This window comes from Cavia porcellus, unplaced genomic scaffold (genome assembly GCF_034190915.1).
Source record: "Cavia porcellus strain 051 isolate PalLab524CR breed Dunkin Hartley unplaced genomic scaffold, mCavPor4.1 scaffold_10, whole genome shotgun sequence".
NCBI classification, from domain to species: Eukaryota; Metazoa; Chordata; class Mammalia; order Rodentia; family Caviidae; genus Cavia; species Cavia porcellus.
Genome location: NW_026947493.1, coordinates 82,720,674 through 82,731,585, shown reverse-complemented (window position 1 = coordinate 82,731,585; position 10,912 = coordinate 82,720,674).

The window sequence follows — 10,912 nt, the reverse complement described above, 5'->3', positions numbered from 1 at the left end:
ACACAGCTTTAGGGTGGGCTTACCCTGCCCCCTCACCAAGGAGCTACTGACTGGTTTTATTCATGTATTTGTTTTGGGATACAGTCTCACTGTATAGCTTAGGCTGGCCTTGAGCATCCTGCCCTGGCCTCCCGAGGACTGGGATTTTATGTGTGCACTACCACATCCAGCTCCTGAGGAACTTCCATGGAGAACTGAGAAGGGTAAGTTGAAGATATCGGACAGATGTGCAGAGATGTCACAGGGTCTGGTTCCCTGGCAGCTGCCCTTTGCTGGCTCAGAATCACTCCCAGCCTCCCTACTCCTTCATGTGAAAACCAACCGGCCACCCTTTCTGCTGGGTGTGGCTGCCAGGAAGAAGGCTAGTGAGCTCTGCCAGTGAGTGCCTGGTGATTGGCCTGATGTCCCAGGAAATCTCTCTACGTGTGTCAGCTAGTGGGGTGTGGCTTGGTGCGTGTGCACATGCCTAGCACATAGGGAGCCCTGGATTTGATCCCCAGCCCTCTAGAAGCGAAACCAAAGCGTATGATGTGAGCACCTACATCACAGTTCCACCAGCTCACATAGTAAAAACTCAGGTTTCTGGGCAGCACGCCTCATCTGCCACACCAGTCTCTCCGGGCTGTGAGATCTGGACGTGCATGTCTGTTAAGCTCCTCAGGGGATCTTGGGGTTGGAGGCTAGGGCTAGGCAAAACCCAGTCAAGCATCTGACCATTAAACGCCCTGGAGACCCGGGACACAAGCGCAGAGCACAGGAACCTGGGTGACCCTGCAGCTCTTGAGCCTTGTTTGCAACCAAGCGGAAAAGCACTGTTTTCAGTTCTTCAGTTGCATCTGGTAGAACACCAAAAAGTCTTTAATTGGACAGTTTAAATCTCACACAAGCCCAGGTGAGTTTTCGTCCCGACACCTTGTTTGCGGGAAGAAGCCAGTCTAGGAACTGCAGAGATAAAAGTCCCTTCCCTTATCCTCACAGCCTCTGGGGGTCCTCAAGCCTTCCCTTGGCCTGTACAGCATGCTTTATGTCTTCGATGAATGTCATTCTTCTGCCTTCTCTGTATAGATTGTCCAGGACACAAAGACTCCAGAAAGCATTCCCCTGAGACCCAGGCTCTGGTGACAACCTGAGTACAGTCATTCTGGGGGCCCGTGGTGCAGGGTTGAAGGGGTGTACTGCATACACACAGAGGACACAGTCACTTGCGCAGTTGCCTCCAGGCTGGACATGGTGCTGGTGCGGCCTGTTAGCAGAGACCTCCTGAGGCTGCCAGTCTGCACTGTCTCCGCTGACTGGCCGAGGTGGCCAGGGTGAACTTTGTTGGTTCCTCCACACACATTGCTGGCTCTGCCTTTACCACAGCATCCACAGAAATCCACACACATCCTTCCCTTGGCCCAGCTGTGGACTCACTGAAGTCACTGTATGCAGATTGACAGGTCTTCAGCAGCTTCCCCACGGTCATCCTCAGTGGGCACAGCCTTCCAGCGAGGGCACAGTAGGGCTGCCGAGATTCAGAAACTGCCCCACCCCCATTTTGTAGGAATGGTTTATTATTCCATCTGGTTTGTTTTGTTTTGGCAGAGCTGAAGGAAAACTCCAATGGGGGTGATTTTCCGTTCTTTTACTGTAAATTTTAATGATGCACCAGGAAAGAAAAAGGGGTGAAGTGAGTGTTTGTTGAGGGGCACAGACAGGAAGGAAGGAACTCACATGGCCATGTGGCACTGATGGGAGGCTTGATCCTGCAGGCATCTGACGGAAATGAATTGATTCCTGTTTTTGTTGAGGGTAGAAGGAGGATTAGAAATGACAGATAGCTGCTCCTACCCGGGATTTGGCCTGGAGTTTGCAAGTGGAGATAAGAGTCCCCAGGATTTCCTGGGAGATGGTTTGCCTAAGCGCAGGGTGGCTCTGGTGGTCTTAATTCTAATCAATAAGGAAAGATTTCCATTGCTTTTTTTTCTGAAAACAATGGTACAGCCCATATGGTGAGGTGTGAGTTGCACACATAGCAGTACACACATGCTGCTGTGACCACACTGTGAGCTTTCTTCCGTTCTTGCCTGACCTTTACTTGTTGGCCAAATCAATATCGTATTACAAGATGTGCCTTTAATTGCTTAATAGTCAGCAGTGGATTGTGCATTCGCTTGTGTCAGTTTTGCTCTAACACTGGGTCTGATCTTGTAAGAGATCAAAAAGTACATTTCATTTATTTTTAATTATTTTGGTGCTGGAGATTGAACCACGGTCTTGCACACGCTAAGCATGTGCTCTCTCACTGAGCTGTACCCTCTATTTAGTCTTATTTTATAGACAATGAAACCAATTTGGTGGTGCCCAAGGGAAAAAGTGTAAGATTTGTGTTTTGAGTTCCAATCATCAGACTGCACTGGTAGTGTTAACACAGTCCTAACCTTGTGCTTAGTGGTATAGTAGCCCTCGAGCCATTTCACAGGGACGAAGACAGAGGACATCGGAGAAGGAAGTGGAGGCCCCCAGAGAGGCTGGCCCTTGGGAAACATGGGCCTCCCGGGCCTGTTCTCAGAGTGTGTGTTCTCATGGGTGAGTGATGATGCCCCTGATTCTGGGTTTTGTCACCCATAAAAAGATGACGTGGTAGCAGATGGCCATTAAAGTCCTTCCGTTTCTAACATCTACTAAGTGGTTTTTCCTTCCAGAAACATCTGGTCTCTAAGTAGATCTAAAGATATTAGCAGTGTGTTGTAAGTACAAGTTCAGCTGAATAACGGAAGGGTCTCTTAAGGTGCCGTGAAGTCACTGCTAAATGTTAACTGTCAGAGAGGCAGAGAAACTGCACGGTACTTCAGCCCTCAGAGGTGATTCGCCCCAGGAGCTGACAACTTGATCTTTTCTTAGAGGTCAGTCCAGCTGGACTTCTCCCAGATCCTGAGAGGGGTACCTGCTCTTCTGATAATCAGGGACCACAGAGTGTGTGAGGTGGAAAGATACCGTGGGTAAGAGCAAAGCCTGCAGGAGAGCCCTTGTTCTGGCTAGGATGCTTCACTGGGTCCCCATCCATATTTTGTACCTATTCTATGTAATGTTACATGGTGTCACCACCGTTCATTTATGGCCCTTTCACTTCATCAGGACTGGCCCAAGAATGACTGGAGAGAGACCTGGGCTCTCCGCTGCAAACAAACTCCCTGTTACTGACAATAGCTTGGACCTGGTAAACAAGAAGCAAAAGCAATAAAAAGTTTAATTTTAATTTAATTTAATAGGGCTAAGGTCACCCTGCAGTCCCCTGATGCCAGCTCTGTGTACCAACCTGTGCTCACTGCCCCCACAGCCTAAAACATTTCATCCAAACTTTTTGAATGCCCTTAAAATTATACCCCCAACCTTAAAATCTATATATACTTAGTCCCCCCTTTAGATATTTGCTGATATTCACTCCAGTGTCTGTCTGCCTAAAGGGAGAGGAAGAAAATCTGATCTCCCCCAGTCTCAGTCTTCGGGTGGTTCCTTATGTCTGTTATAAACACTTGATTAAGAATTCATTGAATGTGTGTGTTATAGTTTGGGAATGTTTATCCATTTATTAAAAACAGAACACAGACACCGAGGCTGTAGTTTAATGACGGAGGGCTTACTTTGCACGTGCAAGGCCTGAGTTCAATCCCTAACATGAACAAACAAAAACAACCATAAAGTCCAAAGAAACAAAACAGCAACAACAGAATGACTCTGTGGAGCACTTGGTGGGTTGAGTCCTGCACACAAAGATCAAACTGTGCTAGCCCTGCCCTCTTGTCACCCCCGGACCCATTCATAAATATCTGCACTGCAGAATAAGAGTGGAAGAACACTGCAAGAGAATTCATAATTGAGATGCTGCCAATTTGCAGGGACCAAAAAGACAAGCTGAAGTAAGTTTCCAACTCCACAAAGCCTATAGAAAAAACAGAGTGGACACACAGCCCCAAAGAACGAGGTGATTTTCCCCTCCATTTGTAGCTCTGTTTTTAAGATGGATGGATTTCCTAGGGCTTCAAATGTTGCATCTTAGATTCCCTTCCCTGACTGGGCTGCCTGTAAGGCTGTAGAGGAGACCTGGAGATCACGTCTTGACTTAGGAGACTGGTGTACCTAGTTCTGGAAAAATGCAGAGCATATTTGAAAGCAAGAAATAAAAGCATTGTTTCCCCATCTCAGACAAAACACAGCTGTAATAGAAATTCTGGCTAAAAGAGAAATGAGGGGGTCTTTTCCTCCCCTCCCTCACTCCTTAGTGAATGAAGCATAAGCGTTCCAGGTGATGGCGATTCCATTTCTATGTTAATCCATCCATTTTTTGACAAACACCAATGGGTGCTCACAGTGTCCAAGGTCCTGTGGCTCAGAGCTCTCAGGGACACTGGAGCTGACCAAAGGTGTAAATCTGTGGCAGCACAAGCAAAGTATGTGAGTTTCCAGAGCCGCCATCACCAAGCCTAGCAGACTGGACTGGCCTGCTTAAGTGGTAATACATTTTCTTATCATGGTAGAGGCCAAAAGTCAGAGATGAAGATGTCAGCAGGATTGGTTTCTTCCGTGGCCCTCCAGAGGACCACCATCTCTGTCTTTACATCCGGTCTCCGGGTCTGATTCCAGTCTCCTGCTCTTACAAAGACATCTGTCATCCTAGATTAAGGTCCCCACATGTGACCTCATTTTACCCTCCTGACCTCTTCAAAGGCCCTGTCTCCAAGATGTCCCATGGTGAGGAGCTGGAGGTGAAAATTCAACACGTGCAATGGAGGAAGTAAAAATTCAAAAATTCCGGTGCTTTGAATTCTCAGCCTCACTTTCAGAAGGGTGCTAGGGGAATTGGAGAGTATTTATTTTACTCAAGTTGTTGTTCCTGGTTTTTTTTGGTAAATAATTGGAAGTTCGTCTGCCAAAATGAAGATCAGCTCACAAGACCCAAATCATGAACATTTTCCATTTGCTCAGGATTTTGTTGTTTGATCAAGATAGCGATTTTTCAGTTTTTTGGCTCTTGGCCTTGTTAACCAGCCCTGACTGTTTTGTTTACTAAGTCCCTGGTTACTGCCTGGAGTTGACGTAGAACGTCTTGCGCTGCAAAAGTACACACATTGTACAAGCTCTAAAAGAGGAAAATAGCACAATCCTTCATGGCCTTAGGCCGAGGTTTATTATAGGGAGGATTTCAAGGGTATTAAAAAGGGGACGGATGATGCTGAATCATTTGCTTATAACAGACATAGATGGATTGTCTGGAAGCAGATAAGAGAAAACTGACTTGGGCTGCAGGAGAACAATGGGATGTTGAAGTTGTTCCTTGTTCTTATCAAGAGGGATCTGAGGGCTTGGTGACAGCGCTTCTGTCTCCAGGGGGCCCCTTTCCATTTCTGCTCCCAGCCCTGGCCCACACAGGGTGGGGGGGTGCTATGCAAAGTGATGAGAGATAATGCAAAATTCCATTTCAGTGCCAACTGCGCCATTACCACAGAGAGTAATGAAACGGATCTTTGAGTTGTGCACGGATCACTAGAGTGGAGTTCTTTTCAATAACATAGACTATGTATTTCAAATATAATAATGTTGTTTTCCATCATTAAAGCGTAATTTTCACAAAGCATGCATGGAATACATGAGTTTTCTGAGATAGTGTCAGGCATCTTGTATAACTGCCTTGTCTTAAAAGGTGGAAATCCTAGGGCTGATAGATCTGCACACCTCTCCAGGCTGTCTAGTGTGTGGTGGGAGGAACTAAATCTCACCAGTGTTAATGAGCTCTGGCTGCTGTACTATAAACTGGAGGACTTGAGCCACTCAAGTGTATTCCTCCGTGTTCTAGGGGCAGGAAATCTGAGGTCAGGGTACTGGCATGGTCAAGTTTTCCTAAGGATCTGATATGGCTTGTTTCTGATGTCCCCCAGAGCCTCACGTCGTCAGAGATGGGGCTTCTCGGCGGTGGCCGGATCTAGTGTGTGACGTGAGGATCAAGGTGTGTGATGACAAAATGAGTCCATGGCTGGTCTGGCACAGCTCTGGAGTGGATGGGAGCCCCACCCTGGATGACGCCACCTGCCCTCGGGGCGTGCAGCCTGAGAGAACACAGGGACAGAAAGGGGCTGCCATCTGGCTTGCTGCTTGCTGCTTTTGCTGCCTGCTGCCCACCATGAACTGTTTCTGCCTTGTAGCCAGCAGCTGACGGACTGAAACCTCTACCAACTGAGATGAAACAAAGCTTTCCTCCTTTAACTTTGGGTGTCAGATATTTTGCCTCAGCAATGAGAAAAGTAACTAAGACAGGATCATCTTGCTGTGTCCAAACATGGCAGAGAGAGACAGAGAGAGAGAGAGAGAGAGAGAGAGAGAGAGAGAGAGAGAGAGAGAGAGAGAGAGAGATCCTATGTCTTCTAAGGGCACACATCCCATAATGAGGTCCCACCCTCAGGAACCGATTGCCTCCTGAGGTCTGTATCTCCAATTCCCACCTGACTGGGGAGTAGGGGTGCAATCTATGAATTTGGTGGGGCACAAACATTTGTTCCACAGCACAACCTAAGTTTCCCTAACTGTCCGGTAGGGTCACACGATACTGGTGCTACACTCGACCTCAGAGGTCATCATGCCCAGACTTCTTGCTATAATTATTTATCACTAGTGAGTGTTAAGGACGCTGAGACCCAGGAGGATGAGACTGTCTACTTGAGGTGTCAGGGACCTGAAAACAGAGCCAGAAACTGGAAGCTGCCTTGCATTCTCCAGGATTTCCCCAGGATTTCTCCTGGGCCTTCCCGGGTTGAGACTGAGTCCACGATTTGTGGCAATGCCTTGCCCCGGGCTCTTTGTGTTACTACGGCGAGGGCATGGGTTCTGCATGCCTTTCTTGATGTATCTGCCTCCCTTTCACACAAAGGAGGGAAGGTAGGGTGGGATTAGAGATTTCATCAAGAAACTAGCCACAGCTAGAGTTTTGCTTACATGCAATACAACAGCTAGATAACATACTTATCAACTGGTCAACTATTGAGTAGCTTATTAGTAGGCAAGAATAAAAACTAACCAACCAGCCAAACAAGCAAAGGCAAATCCCTGAAAATTAAGCCTCTACTGTGGGTCCTCTCCCTCATCCTTGTAGGAAAGCCAGATGGAAACACTAAAACATACCTAAAAGTAAACTCTGCATAGGCATTTTCTACCCCCATGTCAGCTACAGTATTCCGTTTATTGCAGTCTCACTGGCGTGTCTCCTCTCCTCTTTGAAACCTCTTTGAAGACAGATTGTCATAAATGACAGCCTCATCATTTTTACCCTCAGCGCTTAGTATGCCCAGGACCAGGGCATTAACTTTGTAAACTCACACTCAACATCTCTGTGTTGTAATACACAGGATACCGTGGGACCCCTGATTGGTTAGGACTGGACCCCCCTGGGAGAAAAGAAAATAAACACAATAGTTTGAACAAGTAGGTCACAAGAGTTGATGTCACAAGGTGGCCTTTGGTGGTGGCCAGTTTCCCCCATGTGAGCAGCCCGGACATCGTCTCTCTTGCTGCTGAGGTGTGAATGCATCTCCCCAAGTTCACGGAAGCTGCACCTCCTCTTCATGTGCTGGCGACATCTGGAGATGGGGCTCTGGGAAGTAGTCAGGTGAGGCCTCAGGGTGGGACCCTGAGATCGGATTAGTGGCTTTGACTAAGAGGAAGAGGGACCTGAGACCATCAATCCTCATATGCTCACCATTCGATGTCCTTTGTCCTGTAAGGACGTGGTGCAAAGGTCCTTGTCTGGACATTAGGCCTCCTGCCCTCCAGGACTCTGAGATTTGCTCTCTTCTTCTCTTCTCTTCTCCTTTCTCTTTCTCCTGTTCTCTCCTCTCTTCCTCTTCATCTACCTCTTTCTCTCCTCTCCCCTCCCCTTTCCTCCCCCCCACTCCCCTCCTCTCCCCTCCCCTCCCCTCCCCTCCCCTCTCCTCCCCATTCCTCTCCTCTCCTCTCCTCTCCTCTCCTCTCCTCTCCTCTCCTCTCCTCTCCTCTCCTCTCCTCTCCTCTCCTCTCCTGTCTTTTCCTCTGTTTTGAGTTACCCAATCTCAGTTATGCTGTTACAGGAACACAAACTAGACTAAGGCAGCATAGACTCCTGAGTGCCACAGGATGGGTGGTGACTTAAGGGGTTAAACTAAGTCTAGAAGGACCCCTTGTTCACCACACAGCGCTGTGGCCTGGCTCTGTCAGATGTCAGGGTGCCTGGCAGAGCAGAACCTCCTGTGAGCCGTGCCAGGGTCCTGTGTCTTTCTCACCTATCTAGAAGGCACAGGCGACTGTCTCCCACTGTCAGAGAAGCCAAACACAGATACAGAAAGAATGGAGTGACAGTCCATAAGCAAGGCAATGATATTGGAGTGTTGTTCTCTAGTTTACGGCAACCCTGATATATTTCATGGAATCTCTGTGTTAATTTTAGGATTGGGGGAATGGAATTTGGGCTAAATAAAGCTGCTATTGAAAACTGGACAATTTCCCAGAAGGGCGTGTTCAGTGGTCATTGTACCTGATCCTGCATATATAATTGATACAGATTTTTTTGTTTTTTTAAGACAGGGTCTCACTATGCAGGTCAGGCTGGCCTTGAGCTCACTTTGTAGCCCAGGCTGGTCTTGAACTTGCAATGATCCTCCTGCCTCAGCCTCCTGAGTGCTGGGATTAAAGTATGTGCCACCATGCCCAGCTTGATATGGGTATTTTAAGAAGAATGACCACTATGTACTTGATGGAAAACATGTTTGCTGTCTGAATGTTTAAAGTTAGGGAAGTTTTAGTTGGCCAAGTTTACATGCCCCTGCTTACCTTATCTGTTCCCTCCAAAATTTTCTCTCTTGACCAATACAGAGCTCCAGGGGGCCAAGAAGAGATTACTGCAATCTGAGGGGGAAGAGTTAGTGCTGAGGTCTCCTGTGGAACAAGCCCTCCTGGCAACTTGGAGAAACGAACAAGATGTCACTGTTGGCGAGCTTGGCTGACTTGGAAACTGACTTTGAGAGTCCAAGTTGGTACCTTTGTTCAGTTGGTGACACAGCCCGGTATGTTGGGATAACCCTTCACTTGCTCTTCTGCTTTGTGCTTGGGCTCTGCTCACAGCCACTTGGGGGTGTCAGCAGCCAGCCCCAGTTAGATAAACACCTCTGAGACTTTTTTCCAGGAGGCCACAAACTAGGGACTTTTGAAAATCCAGGCTGCTTCTAGGCTTGTTATAGAATGAAACCAGTAAGTAGGGTAGTGAAAAAAAAATACACTAAAGAAAGTTGAAGATATAAAAAGAGATTTTTGGTATAAGAGACTTTTGTGGTAAGGTTTTGCCCTACCATGATTAAGACAAACAAAAACAGAAAGATAGGTCAAAACTGGGAGGTACAGGCGTGTGGACAGGAGGCCCGAAGCAGATGAAGGTATGGACGTCATGCATGGTCTACTGCTGTAGGTCGTCAGACACCGGGAAAGCATCGTGCACCGACAGTGGGAAGCGGCCCGTGTCACTAACCTGTCACTCCACCGTGGATGTCTGTCTGCCACGAGAAACTCCAGAGTGTACGTATAGCACACATGATGCTCATGGGCAGAAGTGGCTACCACTGCTGAGATCCCCGAAGGCAGCAGCGGAGACGGAGGGGCACAGATGTTGAGGAAGCAGCGCCATCCGGGCTGGTGGGGCAGCCCCGAAAACAGCATCGCCCTTGACTCTAAGGAGAAAAGTAGAGAAGAATTCGAGGAAAGAAAATGGCCACACATTTCCTAATATTATTAGCGGAGAATTTCCCTGAGAACGCCCAGCCCAGATTTGGCAGGTGGATTATATTGGGTCTTTTTCATCAGCGGGACATGGAGATCTGTTTGCACCCCTGTAACTACTTATTCTGGGGTGTTAGTGGTCACCCACATAAAAATACAGGCTGAACTTTAGAGACCATCACTTGGTATTATGGTCACCTTGTATGGATTCCAAGTGACAAGGCTCCCATTTCCAAGGAAAGAAAACTACAAGATGACACTGAATGGATATGTCATACCACTTTACCCTCCGGTGGCTAGATTAATTGGAAGAATGAATGGATTTTTAGGAGCACATTTGATGAAAGTAGGAAATAAAACTAGTGACCAGTGGAAGTTTAATTTATTTACTGCCCTAAAAATTTGAATAATAGACCCCAGAGACAGGGAGAAAGTGCTCCTCTAGCCAGAATGATGCTCCTAACATAGATTAGAAGACAAATAGATGCAGACAAAGTCTAAGATGGTGGGCCATGGACCCCCAGCCCATACCTCTCATTAGGGTATTGGAGGTTCCCAGGGTAATGCTTTGGTTAGTGTCCAGGAGATTTGGGTAAATTTGGGAGAACGGAAGTACAAAGGTCTTGGTGTTCAAATTCCAGCAAAGTATTTTGGACCTTATTCCCCCGAGGAAGTTTAGCAAACGTTGGGAATCCAAATGTTGCAAAGGAGCGTGGATTCAGTTTACACAGGAAATGCTAACTCTGATGCAAAGTTGAGAAGAGAGCCAGTGCTGTGACCTGCAGATGACCGAGTGGCACAGATGATGGTCCCCTGAGGACAAGGGACGTGGTGGCAGTTACCCACCCACCTGGCGAGGCCACTTGTGTTGGAGAGCATTAGATCAGCCAGATGAAGGCGGGAGCCAAGGAGTGGGTCAGAAAAAATCCACAGTGGAAACCAGAGGCCGCCTGGCCAGCAGAGTGTGGTGGCTCCGGCACATGCCCAGCCCTGGCCGGCACCCAGCCTGTGGGCTTCCCCCCAACCCCTACTTCGGGTTAACCCCGACTCATGGGGCTCCACAGATGCTTGCAAACCATCAATGTCTGCTTCATGAATACAATATTAGCACAGATACAAGCGCTGACCAATCGATAGACAT